We start from the raw sequence: 15467 nt of genomic DNA on the forward strand, positions 1-15467 counted from the left end.
TCATAATACACAACTATTAATCAGACAAATTAAGGGCTGTGTTTATCACCATGAGCCTGTATCTGACCAGTAACACACCATAATACACAACTATTAATCAGATAAATTAAGGGCTGTGTTTATCATCATGAGCCTGTATCTGACCAGTAACACAAAGGCAAATGACAACCTCTGAAACAGACCTGTTAACCAGAATTATGTAAACCTGAAGGATTTTATCAGATGTACTTCTAACACAGCAAAATAGAAGGGCAGGATTTTTGACGGTACCAAGCTAGGAAATACAAATTGTTAATACTAATATACATCAATTAGATGCATAGTAACAGGTTTACTGGACTTCAAAATCAATTAAAAAAACTCCCAACCCCTCACAAAACCCCATAATGTATAACACAGTAGAACTGTAAATAGACTGAAATCTGTTTCTCCTCAAGGCTAACTCCCTTCTGAATGGAATTGCTTGCAATGCTCTCACTAAACTGTTCCTAGTACCTGGTTCCTGGTAGGGTGTGAAGTGTGAAAGCATGCTGTTCTGAGCACCTGCTTTTGAAATCACCCCATCCCCTCTTCCACCTATAATCAGAAAATCCTTGCAGTTGTGGGGTTCAGAGTTCTTTCTACCTTCCAAGTCCACAAGGTTCGTAACAGAAGAGAGAAGCCAGGATCTTAAAATACTTTGTTGAATTGGGGTATTAGCATCTTAACCAGGATTTCGTAATCAAAACATTTAGAGTGGGTACAAACTTTGATTTTCATCTCATCAATAATGTTCAGCAATGCGGGACAGCTTCTTGCTGAATGCCAGAACAAGCCATGCAGTTTCACAAGCACTATTGTTTCACACATCACTATACGCAACTTCCTCTTATTGTTACTGGATGTTACAAAAAAATCTACTGGAAGACAGACAAATGGCAAACAGTAAATAGAACAGATCTGGGTCATCAGTCTTTGGATTACCTTTTCCTGGGGAGGGGCGTGGGTAAGGAAAATATCTGTTAAGAGTTGTATTCTCAGTCACCTGCAGAAGGTACTGACTATTACCATGACTAGTACTCTAGACAAGTCCATTCTCAAGAGTCTTAGAGAAACAGTCTCAGTTTTGAAGTCAAAACATTGCTTGTTAGTGAAAGGCAATATATGCATAAGTGAAATAATTTTACATTATAGGAAAGAAAGATAATGGGGGCAAATCCATGTTTTATAATTGTCATCTACTTTATGAAATCTTGATCTCTCTCATCTAGACTTCCAACACTAAGAAACTAGGCGAAATGCATCCCCACTGTTCTATGGCTTTATTTTAGGGCTTATATCATCAGTTTAAGTTTGGCTTTTACAACATTAAGGAGTGCAAAGGCTAAGACTAAACATGAACTTTTCACTTTCGTACCTACCCCTCTGCCATGGAGGGGCTACACTACACAGAAGTTGCCATCTTATGTTAAGTAAGAGATTTTTCTACACTTAGTAGTAAACATCTTATTTTCCATTTTTCTTTCTATTTATAGCCAAATAAGCATTACTTTAAAAACTTATTCTATCTTTTACTGACCTCACCCCTTTGTCATTAACCTTTTACAGAACATTGCAAGGCCAATTGTTCGCTTCACTTTGCTTTTTCAAGGGAAGGATATCTTCAACCATCCCAAACAAGTGGGAGACTAAGGTACACAATAACTGTAAACTTAGCCAACCCAACCCTCCTCACCCATCTTCACTGTTGCAATTACAATGTTACTGTCCACAGCAATTGCTGTCTAGAGACTTTGCCAAGTTATCATGGTTTTGTCCTCTGTGCTCCTCCTTTACCACTTGCCACTGTCAGGATTTAAGGAGCAGAAGCCTTTAAGGTACAAATTACCTCTGAGGGAACCAGACAGGGTGATAGAAGAATAATGTGACCTACACATTCTGTCCCTCACAAACATGTACTCCACAGACTGAGCTTATGAATTCCACTTTCCCTGGCTGAAGGCCTGGAAACTTGAGTCTTTACCAAGTGCCAGGCCTCCCACTGAGGGCAAAACTAACCTCAGTTTACAGGTCAGAACAGTCTGATTTCCCTGTATTTTGCAAAACATTGCTTTAAGGATATGAGGTTAATGAGGTGGTTTTCTGAGTAGTGGCATCTGAGACCATTTGGTAAGTATTTGAGATCTGAAAGGTTGTTTAGTTTTGGCTTTCTTTTTTTTAAACAACCTTAATGGGGATTATGCAATGTAACAACCATTTCTCTTTCACTTCCCATTGTGACCTCCTTGCTAACCACAGATAATCTCTAATGTAATATTTCATGGTAGTTTAGAATTAACAAATTAATTTACATGTTCCTCATGACAAAGGAAACGGTTGTAAGATTAATAATACAGTGGTATATGAACCCTCTGCTTCATTTTGCCTCTACATTGAATTCTAAAATTGCAGTTTAACATAACAATCGATGGAATAAATAGTACCTCTGACTTTATATGTCTCACTAGCATGTCTCATGTCTTTTAAGACTCAGTCTTCAAGAGATTAGGTTTACACCATCCTTTTCCTTTATGGTATCCATACTTTCTGTTCCTTTGTGCTACATTTCCCCCCTTCTCCCCATCTTATTCAAGTGCTTTTAGCCCCCAATTCCAGCTACTTCTTCATACTTGTTACAAGACTCTGTAGCCTACTGGCATTAATCAAGAGCACTTTTACAGTTTAACTATGCTCAATGAATCCCAGTGAGTTAATATGTAGGAAAGAAACCAGCTAGTATTGAAGGGAATAAACAGCTCTACATCCTTTACACTTTTATAAACTAAAAGAGAACAAATCCAGCATATCCTTTCCACAAAGGTAAAAAGAGATATCCTTGATTCAAACTTTTTAAAAAGGTCAACAGTGCAAACCTCGGCTTCCACATTATCATTTCAATTTCTTTTTATTAATTGCTTCAGAAAAACAGTTCATGTTGTGTGGTTGGGCAGAGAAAAACGTAACAGAAGTTACCCAGAGATTGCCTAACTTGTTAGTATCCTGAGCCAAGAGAGGCAGAATGTACACTATACTTTTGAGAATGAACTGAAAAGGAAAAAGACTGGTTTAATGTTTGCCCTAATTTACAACAGCTACAATTTAAAAAAAATTACAATGTATCTTCCACTAAAAAAAGGAGTTTTCCACAGAAAATATTCATTCTGTATATAGACCAACTTACCCTTACCTCCAAACTAGCAACATATTTTTACATGCTTGCTTGGCCATGAAAAGGGTGAACTATACTGAGAAAAATCTACATTGATTTGCACAGGTTATCTAACAACATAAGACAATCTCAAAAAATGGTCAATTGAAAATGTCAACTGCAACTCTGACTTCAAAAAACCCAAAACAACTCAAAAATATTTGTACAGAGCAAAGATGTCACTTCAATGAGTTAATAGACATCTTCAAACTCTAAAACTGTTATTAATGCCAAACGTATTAATCTACATTGTTCTGAAGAACTCACAAGCAGAAAATGAAGAACAAGACCCACCTGACCCTGTAAACTGTGCATACAGACTGCAGGATATAGTACAAAACCAGCAAATAGCAGCAAGAGACTGATGCTGCACTCAAGCCTGTCCAACAGGTTTTAAGAAATGCAGTTTGTTCAGGAACTAGACTGAATAACACAATGCTCCTAGGCCACTTCAGAGAATAACTAAGGGGAGCAGAAATTTTCTTCTGTATCAATCACTGCTGAGCTGCAACATGCAGTTTGAAAAAAGTGTAGTCAGATCTGTGCTACTATGATAAGAATCTGCAATAAAAATCAGTTTGCCACATCATAGACCAAATCAGATTGCTCACAAGAATACAACCACTATTATTATTAATTAAAAACAGCAGTGTATTTTGGTGGTGGAAATACAGTCTTAAGTACACCTAAATCACATCTCCTATTTATATCCCGATCAGCCATTACATTTATCATACAAAGGTCAATAAGAGACACCTCAAATCAAGGAAAACCCAATATGGAAGAGGAATTGAACAAGCAGCCGTTTTGGGAATATCTGATCTCCTATAAGGAGATGGAACACTTCACATGCTACCAATAAACACACTGAGCACAACTCCAATTAGTTACAAAACTCTTCTCAGTACCTTCCCCTATTCTGCAACAGAAGCAGGAGCACCATGATAGACTTATTGGTTACACCTAACAGAATCATAGAATCAACCAGGTTGGAAGAGACCTCAAAGATCATCAAGTCCAACCCTACCATCGTTACTAGACCATGGCACTAAGTGCCACATCCAGTCTCATCATGAAAACCTCCAGGGATGGTGAATCCACCACCTCCTCAGGCAGCCCATTCCAATGCCTGACTACTCTGTAAGAAAATCTCTTCCTAATATCCAACCTAAACCTCCCCTGGCAGAGCTTAAGTCTGTCCTACTGCTGGTTGCCTGGGAGATATAGTTACTTTCAGTTTAAATCTGAAATAAATATTCTGGGCCATATTGAAAATCTGAGTAAACATTACTTACAGATCCATTGTGCATGAACAAGTCTATAGTCTACACATTTACCAAAAACTGGACAGGTACCACATGCACACATCCATAACCAACATCAAACCTATGCTGTGCTGACCCACATATAGTCAAGTTTTCAACTTAACAGCTACAAATGTTTTTGGAAAACTATTACCTACATTTATGACAGTCAGAAATGATTTTGTAATACACAGTGTGGACCACGGCCAATGTTTCCACTTTTCTACTCTCAAACACACATTGGTGTCCTTGGGAACATTTTTTTTTGGAAATACTACAGGACTGTTAAGGATTCTCCACATTTGGGCAAATTGAGTGCTTTACATAACCTTCTTTACCTCAAAGAACAAGGGGGGAAAAACCACATAAGCAAAAATCACTAAGTCAAATAAACTAGGGAAGTTAATTTATAAATGCAAAAACCTTACTTGCAGAAATAAATTTATTGAACTACTGACATGAAAAGGACAAACATTCAAACCTTTGTTTAGCCCATAATATGGATGGAAATAAGCTCTTTACACTTTGGGGTTTTTATAGTAGTCTATAACAGTAAACATATTCAAGCATGCCACATTGTTAACCTCTCAACACCTAGACAAATCTAGATTGGATCTATCCACAGTCAGGAGACTTCTAAAAAACCTTCTTTAAAGCTGGATCTTGTTGCAGTTGACCAGTTGCTACTAGAGTTTTGCAAAGTTGAGCCAGGGATTCTCCAACTACCCTTAGAAATGGCAGACATTTGTCATACAGTTAACAGAACTTAATCAAGGTAGTTCTGTGTACACAAATACAAACATTAGCATATTTAATACCAAACTGTAAAACTTACTTTTGTATAACTGTGGATTGTTTCCAGCTTCCTTGCAGATCCTGTGAGGTATCTTTCCCAATGTTATTTGAAAAGGCATCATCTTCATTTACAGAATCCTCTTTTATTCTAGCTGTAGAACAGCAAGGCTCTTCAATCTTAGGATGCTTTGGCTGCATGTCCTTTGGAAAGGGATTTGTGTTCTGTAAATCTTTTTCACATCTATTGGGTTCATCTTGGAAGGTAGAGGGTTTAGATTCTACTGAAGAAGATTTTGTTGCAATATTAAATAAGCTTCCAAGGAAATGAAAAAAACCTTCTCGGGGCTGCTTGTCTTTATCTGCTGTTTTGGCTCCAGGAGTCAAACTAGGAAGACTATTAGCCTTTTTCAGTTCCTCCTGGATTTCAGACTTGCAAAGTTCTTCTGTGGAATGGTTCTTCTCTTCATTTTGACAAGCCTAAGATAAATACAAAAAGCACATAAAGCAGATTGAAAGAAGAATTCATTTTCCCACATTCCCAAATAACCTAATTTTAATTTGCTTCAATGCATTGTATTCCTTTCAGGAGATCTGTTGTTTAAAGGTTCATTTTAAGATTAAAAACCAGTGCTTGCTCTCTTCTCTTTTTTTACTAAAAAGGTCCCTATTCTACAAAAAGCTAAAAGGAATACACAGGCTAGAAGATTCCCAAAGCAGCTGCTGTGGAAATAAAGTCCAGAAGCACAGATGGCAACAATTGCTTCAACTGGCAGAAAAAACACAAGGAAAAAACAAGGAACAGTATTTCACACTTCAGACTAATCCCCTGGAAAAGCCCAGCTTCACAAACAAATTTATATGTGCTTGTGAGAAGAAGAGTTTTCAGCTTTCAAATCCAGGCAAGAACACCATAGAAAAAACCACAAACACAGCACAGCCTTGAACGTGGGGTAATCTGCACTTATAAAAAACCCAAGGAGAATCAAGAACAAATTTGGAGAAAACAAACTCAATGCACATCCCAGAGATTAGTCCTACCTGCTATCCTTAGCAACTTTGTGTTGCACCCTTTGGCCAGCTTTCCTTCAACTGCACAGCTCCATTTCCAAATTGATTTGTAGTCTCCCACAGCTCCATAGTCTACCATGCTCAAACTGCCTGGTTTTCCATACAGCCAAAGTCCTGTCTAGTATGGAATGCACTACCCCGGCTCCCATGACCTTCTGAACTGCCTATCAGCCCTATCAGGGAACTGAAATGAATCAGCACCAAGACAGGGCTTCACCTCATTCAAACCACATGTTCATTTCTTCCCTCAACTCAACTGAGCACCTATGCCCAGAGGCAAGGCAAGCTCTATTCCTCACCAATTCATGCCCTTGAATTTCCTTGGTGTCAGCTTCTTGGTGTCAGATCCAAGGACTGCTGTCCAAGCTCATGTTACCTCTGCCAAGACCATCTGCCCAAAAAGATGATGCAACTTCACTGGAAGGCTTCACAAACACCACATGTAACCACGTTTTCAGCTTCACAATCTGCAAATGTTTTTTCCCTGGACTAAAATTATCTGGGAAGTACCTCCCTCCCATCCTCACCCTTTGTAGTGAGTGCCATATGCTATTGCTGCCTATTTTAACTTTTCAGTACAATCCTTTTAATTTCAATTCCTGATTCAAGCCACTTTATTAAAGCAGAATAAAGCTACTCCAGCTTATTTTAGATGAAATTTATCCTGCTCAACAGGAGTGGGAAAGGAGAACATGAACAAAACATCCATGCAAATTTTAGTTGTATCAACAATACATTTGGATAAGAGTAATGGTTTTTGAATTGGATAACACCTACCCAATCCAATCTATGCAGAAAGCTACTATTTTCACTAGGGCCACTAATCCTATTTCAACTTGAAGATATGTTTGTTTCAAGTAACCTAAAAGAAGTAAGTAGGTTTATTTGTTAATAGTCCATCTAGGATTATGCTAATGATGAAAAAAAGTGTTTCAATGAGCACAGCTTAATCACTGGGGATTAGAAATTGCTGAAGAACTCTCAAGTTATACTTAGTGATACTGGAGCAGTGGTCTGTAAAGTTCAAGCAATACTTTTCCACCTTTTAAATACAAAGAGTAGATGCAATTAGTTAATATTAAGTGACCAGATGCATGTGTTGAAAATGGAACTGTTTCCGTGAGGATAACAAATAAATGGCACTAACTTGTCCTTGAGAGATCCATACAGCCTCTAGTTTCTTCATACAGGCAAGACATGTAAACAACCACATCAAACTTCTAAGTAAACTTCCAAAAGTGGGCTGAGTCAAACTAGACTAGAACCCTTTTTCATCCCACCTATGAAAAATCCCACCTGCTTCTTCACATCTTGCACTACTCAATAGCTGATGTGTCATAAAGGGATGTAGTCACCCCTATAGTATGAGGGATTTACCACTTTACAAGCCAAGTCTATCCAAACCCACCCCGGAAAAGAAGATGACAACAGTGCAGCTTACAGATGTACCACAGCTCTGGCTGCTGCCTTCAGTACTACACAGACTGCAAGTAACATGGAAGCCTGGAATGAATCTCTTGAACAATTAACTTTATCTCATAGGAACTGAGCACTTTGCATAAGGAAATACAAAACAGAAACAAGAGAAAAAATGATTTCCAAAATGTGATAGTAAAGCAATGATTCACCATGTCAGTCTCAAAGTTCTATTGTCATAGTTTCTTCCTTGGCTTTGACTAATAACTCAGCATTCTTCAACATCAGCTTTTGATTCAGCATTAAGTGAGGAAGGCCATTTCTCCTTTGTTCTGTGATTAGCATCATTCACACATATTTGTCTGATTTAAAAGAGTATCTCAGTGCAGGAAATGCAAGCAAATCTAATTCTTTTGTCTGCAGATGTAACCCTTATAAGCTATAAACATTCATATTAGCTGTTACAGTATCTATGAAGTTAACAGCTAAATGCATTAGCCATGAAAAAATATTACATTCAAAACCTGTCAACAATCTAGTAGTAAGAGATTTTTTTGTTTGTTGTTGGTTTTGTCTGGTGGGGTTTTCTGCCCTTTTTTAAACACATCATTTGTATTCAGGAACTAGTGGGTTTGGGTTTTTTTCCCATTAGGAACTGAGATTTCAAATACAGCTAAACCTCTACATGTGAAATTCTTCTCCAAGCAGCTCTGAGACATAACACTTGTAAAGACTGTGCTGCTTATTTGTAAGCATAATTTATGCCCTGCTTGAAAAGCTGTTTTGTAGTCTCTGTTTCTAGAAACAGAAATCTATTTAGACTTTCCTTCCTCTTTAATCTTCCTTTCCTTACTTAATTTTTGGTAAATCAAAAGAACAGGAAGTTTTCATATGAAAGGGTCCTTCCATACCTTTAACCATAAATAGCATCTTGCATAAAAAAGCCTCAGAGAAAATTTACACTGTGCTTATTTCAAGATACATGTGGATATTAAGTCTAACACAGAAACTATGCAAATCCTTCTTTCTTCTCTTCAATATAATCAATCCAACTCTCCAAATATTCTCCCTCCTGCTCCACTTTGCCATAAGACTGCATGAACCACTGATGTTCTACCATTTGCACACAAGATCTCAATTCAAAGTCTGAACCACTGTTTAGGCATTACACAAACAATAGTGTTCCTGCTACAGATTTTGAAGTTTGTGTTTTGAGATTATGCCATATTCAAATTACTGAGATGAAAGCACATGATCTTACTTAGTGTAAAGCCAGTAAGCCTTTAACACAGCAGGCGCCTTCAGGCACAAAAGCCTGATGAAAACAGCAGTATGATAGTAATTCCACAAGCCAGTATCACAGTAACTTTCACTTATTATTTCCCATGCCTCTCTCCAAGCCTGTCTCTGACAGAAGCCCCCAGCAAATGCTCAGGAAAAAAAAGGTATGGGCATAGGGTATATATAAAGTAATACTTTCCCTGGTCTATTCCACCAGTTTTCAATAGTCAGGACCTTTAGCTGACCTCGACAGAGCAGTTGATTCTGCGCTGCAATAAGGAATTGAGCAGTTTGATACTCACAATGCTGGAGGAATACCACTGACTCTTGCATTAGCTACACTTCATGTCACCAGTTAGGAAAAAAAAATTAAAAAATCTCCATGTATTGTCACAGAAGTCTGAAGAGTTTCTCAGGCTTATCAAGAAAACAACAGTTTCTGGATGGAAACCTACCTGCCAGATCCCCTTTGAGATTCTTACTGATGTAAGGAAAAAAATTTCCTGCTGCAGTGTTGTCTTTCTGCTCCTTTTGCAATGAACTGTCATCAGTCTTCCCCTTGCCTCCCCTTTTCCACTCTCTGTGAGCTTTCCTGCTTGTGACATGCTTCATGAAGCTTTAATTAGCTTTTATTCCTTTAGCAACTCACTACTCAGAGTTTCACTGGGCAAGCCCTGGGTAACCCAGCCTGACCTTATAGCTGAACCTGTGCTATGCAGGAGGTGGGACTGGATGACATCCTGGGGTCCCTTCAACCTGAATTATCCTATGGTCCTGTGATGAGGCTGGTGCAGAGGGGAAGCTTGGCAGAGTGTGAAACAAGATCATGAGTTAAATCAGGTGACTGAAGAAACCACAGTGATAACCAAAGCTGTACCTTCTGTGTGGTCGGGTAGTGTGGTCTCACTTTGCTGGAGCAACCGCTGCAGAGCAGCTTGGCAGCTGGGACTTAGAAGACAAGCCCATGATGCCATGTCTCAAGCATGATTCTTATCTCAGCTAATTTATTCAGTGGTAGACTAGATATGTTTTCCAGGCTGCAATCCACTCCTGACTGTAGCACAGACATACGCCCAAAGCCTAACTGCACCTAGGCAGTCAGGCACAGGGCTGCTACCAGTGTGAACAACCCCCCGGAGCGCAGACAGTGGCACAACAGCACCCAGAAGAGGGACTGCTTTGCCAGGTTTGCCTTGCCTCCCACACCAGCTGGGAACAGCCACTCGTAGCCACTGTCTCTCAGCAGTCAGCTGGCTAAAGTTTAAATTGCCAGAGGTTCTCATTCTGCAGGAGTTATGTCTGTCTGCCAAGAGTACAACCTTCTTTATTGCCCTAACAAGTGAACGAAATGAAAACATTAACAGCATTAAAACAAAGAATTAAGCTTCCAGCCACAACTACCAGGCATTTCGTATTTCCCTCCCCATGAATTACAAAACAGAATCTCCAGACAGCTGCATGAAGACCTCTCACAAACTGCCTGTTCTAATGCACTGGGAGCACAACATTCTTCTGCATATCACACAGACACGCTTGTGGACTTCAACCACCTCATCTCACCTGTAGTTGTGAGAGAAGATGGCCTGCCATCAGAACTTTAGGATCATCACTGATTCAACCCAGGGAATTTCAATAAGATATTAAACCCCAACATCCTGATTTACTCATCCAAGAAACGGTCACAGCACTACTCCTGAATTTGCTTGCTAGCATGTAGAAATCATTTAAGAGTTCCATATTGAAGTGATGGGGGCACGAAGTAGCACATTTAGCCACTGCAGCCTTTAGTACTGGAAGATTAGTCACAGTCCTAGCCTTAGCTTTGGCCTTTCAACATAACTAAGATGGCTGCATTTCATTTAACAATTATGAGCATCTAATTCAATTTGAACAGCAATACAGTATGTAAATTTTATATGCTAAGCCAAATCCACAATGAAATAGCTTGAGCTGCTGGCAGGCTAGTACATTCCCACAATGAGTCACTACTGCATGTTTTTCAGCAGATTTCCTTTCTCTGGGAGGCTAAAGCATCTTTGGTGTAATCTCACACTTGTGAGTGGGACATACTGAGGTGCATTAAATCCACATGTGAAATAACCTTTTTTTTTTCACATACTGTGAGGCAGTTAGGCATTCTCAACATTCAGGGAGGCAATACATACAGAAACCTAATGAAAAAGAACTAGACACAGCAAGACACAGATCAGGAATAAGACTTGTCTAAGGAAACTAACATAGCATTAAGAAAAATTCAGGCAAAAGTACTATCAGATAGTGAAATACACAATAAGCAGAAAACCCCTCAAAGTCCACTGTTGCTAGTATTCAAGAGACAAATGGATCTAAAAAAATACGTGGTCCAAGTGGGTTTTTCCTATTTGAGCCAGTAATTAGAGTGGTGATGGAGATGATGCAAGGGAGGCCCACCACTGTCAAAAACTGTTTACTCTTAACTCAAAAATACCTTTTAAACAATCAGAAAAAGCAAAAAAGATTAACCAACACAGACTTGAGATTTTGGGGGAATTTAAGTTAGATTTTTGTATCTCTGCAAATAACCAATGAACTCTGAATACTTTGGCTTTCTAATATTGTCAAGTTTTCCTTCCACATTCTCCTTCCTCTGCTTGTTTTGACATGAAAAAAATTAGGTCATGACAACCCCGGAAGACAACTATAACTAGAAAGCTAATGAAATCATGGCATCTTCATAATGAGGAGTAAAAGTTAAACAACAGGAAGGGACTTTTAGTTAAATTGTATCAATTTTGCATTTTTAAAAATAAGCCTATTTAAAGTCAATGACTATTTAACATTTGGAAACACAACTACCTCTGTTTAAAGTTCAACACTGGGACTTAAAAAATTTGTTTATCCATTTGAATTCTTGAAATGCCAAGAAGTCATTAATGTAGATTTAATTTGTCAGATGAGGAAAGAAAAGATGAAACAAACATTCTCTGAAACTCTAGTGTTCTCCTAAAATCTGAAGCAGTATCCAGTCACCTGCCCTGACAAGAGAACAGACAAGGCTGTAAGGGTAAACACTTCAAAAGAAAAAGTAGAGAAGGAGGTACAATTTGAAATAAAAGTTTCTCCTTCTCCTTTACAGGGAATTGTAAACTCAGTGAAAGACTCAAGAATGACAAAATGAATTCCATAATTAAAATAAAATAAAAATCACACCATTTGAAATGCTACTTTGAAAATTTTGCCTTCTGAATTTTCTCATGAAATTATTGTAAAGCTCTGATTAAAGATTAAAAATTGGTACTCACTTCTCACCATGCAACCATCACCTTATTACTACAAGGTCTAGTATGGAGCCAGAGAGAACAGAATTGTCTTATTTCTGTTCTCTCCTCCAAAGTCTTCCAGTATAACACTTTCACTGCCTTTTGTCAAAAATATTTTCACGAACATGAAATAATTTTTATTCTCTTTTACTTGACTATTCCTTGAAGTTTGGAAAAAAAAATTAAATAAAGGTGAAACTCACCTTTTCAATGCAGGTGTGCACAAGCAGACAGTATACTGGGAACGGGATGTGATAGTGTGATTTCCACCTGTACTTATATTTTATGGGCAGGCTACAGCATCTGGCATGACACTGCTGCTTCTCACCTGTCTTCTTGCTGGTTTTCTAAGCCAAACAGAGCAAGGCTTAAATCCTTTTTCTTTTTTTTTTTTTGGTGTGTGTGTGTGTGTGTGTTTGTTTTACTCGTCTTGAAACAAAGTTCCCTGCTTGAGATCCCATCTTTAAAGAAGCAAAGTAACAGAGAGGGAAGTACGTTTCAGGATCATCCTTTCTAAAAATCTTCAAAATCCTGAGTTTACCAGGACTTTAGATAGGATGATGTTGAAATATCTTCCTGAACATATACAGCTGTTAACACCATCAATTCAACAAACTGTCCTGGGAAACTAGAAGGTGCCAGGCACTCACCTAAAAAATTACATTTTGACAAAAGCCTACATGATCGCTGAAGAGAAAAAGATCTGCTTTCAGGCTCCACAAGAAAAAACTTGATTATACAAATTCAAAACTCATTATCTTTCATTCGTTGTTGTGGGCAGCAATAGCAACAGTTTTAAAAAGTAACTCTCAGGTTTTTCACAAATTCATGGTTGGCAGTGACAGTCCACCTCCCTTGACTCCCAAAAGACAAAGAATCCCTCACTCTAATTATTAATTACTAGACGCAGGCATTCAGAAAACATAACACAAATGCTGAGTGGACATTACTTAGGTAACATACATATAAAATAAAGTTAATATAAAATAAACCCATGACAATATGAAAAAACCCCATGCTGTATGGAAAAGTACATGGTTAACTAAGACACTAGGTTTAATTTCGATTTCTGGCTTTTTGTAGAACTTAAAACTACAACCAGAAGGAGTGACATTCAGTAAGAACATCTACATATGTTCACTGAGTGCATGGGACTTTGAAAAAACTTTTGTTAATTCACACACTGCATGAAAAATTATGTGACAGAGAATTACAGCACAAATTAGGCTGAAAGGAATGTGGCTGGGGAGGTCATGCAGTCTATGCTCCTGCTCAAAGCAGCTCTGGCTAGAGCAGGGCTTCATCCAGCTGTGTTCTGAGTATTTCCAAGCATAAAGATTCTGCAACTTACATGGGCAACCTGTTCCAATATGTGACTACTCTCATGGTAAGGGGGAGGAAGAAAAAGAAGAATAAAACAAAAAAAAAAAAGAAAGAAAATTCCTATAGGTGACTGGAATTTCCAATGCTCTAACTTGTACCTGCTGCCTCTTGTTCCAAAAAGAATCCGGCTCCATCTTATCACATAATTGCAGTCCTTGCCATCAAATTTTAATACCGTGTCTACCGTTTAAATACAGCCATCTTTACATTACCTTGAAATGAAATTCATGTGAGAAAGCAGAGCTACAGAATAATCTCTTCTCCATGTTCACAGTATACAGAACTACTTGTCAGAGGACAATTAGCAACAGGTTTAATTTGTAGCATGGAAGCTTTAGATGGCATGTTAAGAAAAAGGCTTTTTAATTATAAGGTCTATGAAATTGGTAGAACAGTTGTCTGGTAAGGTTGCAGAGACCTTAAGGGATCTCCATCCCCGGAGGTCTTTGAGAACAAGTCAGACAAAGTTCTGTCAGATATGACACAGATAGAGAGATCTCACCCTAGGGCAGAGGAGTAGACTAGATAATCTTTGCAGTACTTTTTGCCCCTGTGTTTTCTGTGAAGGTTGAGACTGTCTCTGGTTAATTCAGGTGACTAGCACCCAGGCTTGAGCCTACGGGCCTAAGTATAGAATATTTAATGTACCAAAATACTGAAGTCTAAATTATACCTTTGGTATATTGTATTTGTACTTACTTTTTCAAACTTTTGGATTTGCCTGACAGAGCTCACATAGGAACTCACACAGGAACTATCCTGTGCTGAGATGCTTAAGAATTCCTCCCTAATCAGTTTGGGAAGAATATGCTATTTCCTCCATGCACTGCTATAAAAAGGAGACCTGGGGACAATCTTCAGGCAAGTGAATTTGCCTACACTGCCTTCATTTGGATGAAAACCTTGGACAGGCCAAGCCTGGGATCCAAGCCATTCACTACTACTGAAACTAACTCAAGCACCTATCACTGCTGCTACTTCTACAGTGTGGTATTACAAGTGGGAGCCAGGTTAGACTTGCGGAACAAGCACAGCCAGTAAGTGCTGGGAGATTTCTTCAACACTGTACCAACTCCACATTCTCCAGCACGTGGCTTGCTACAGTAGCTGTGCCAGTTATTTGGCAGCTGTTCCAGCTTATTTGGCAGCTGTTCCACACAGTCCAACTAATACTTTTGTCCCAGTTGTAAATCTCTCTTGTAAGGGCATTACCAAAAGCAAAAGTATGCGAAATATATTTTTGCAGGAAGCACTGTTGCAATATTACCTTTGAAAACAAAGTCCCTGTAGCACTAAGACCAAGGTTAATGATATACTAACACATACTGGACATCAGGTAATGCAGATACTTAGAACACTAAACGCGAAGTTCAAGTACTGTTTACATCCACACAACTATCTGTTCAACAATCACATCGCTCAAATGGAGCATTTACTCAGAAAGGACACTGTTTACAGCTCTAATTCAAAGAAACAGAAGCAAAACAAAACCTGTAAGTAAATATTGGGAAGGGGTGATGTACTTTCTGGCAGTGAATTAATAGACATGGCAAATATTTTTCAGTAATATTTTCTTGAGAGTTATCAAGGGATGACTGATAAAGTCCCCTTGGCACAGAGAAATTAGACTTCGTATTTTCAGAAGGTATTAAAATGTCTTTTCCTCCCTCTATGAGCTAAATATTTAATCATAGG

The sequence above is a fragment of the Acanthisitta chloris genome, unplaced genomic scaffold, assembly GCF_000695815.1.
Source record: "Acanthisitta chloris isolate BGI_N310 unplaced genomic scaffold, ASM69581v1 scaffold9108, whole genome shotgun sequence".
NCBI classification, from domain to species: domain Eukaryota; kingdom Metazoa; phylum Chordata; class Aves; order Passeriformes; family Acanthisittidae; genus Acanthisitta; species Acanthisitta chloris.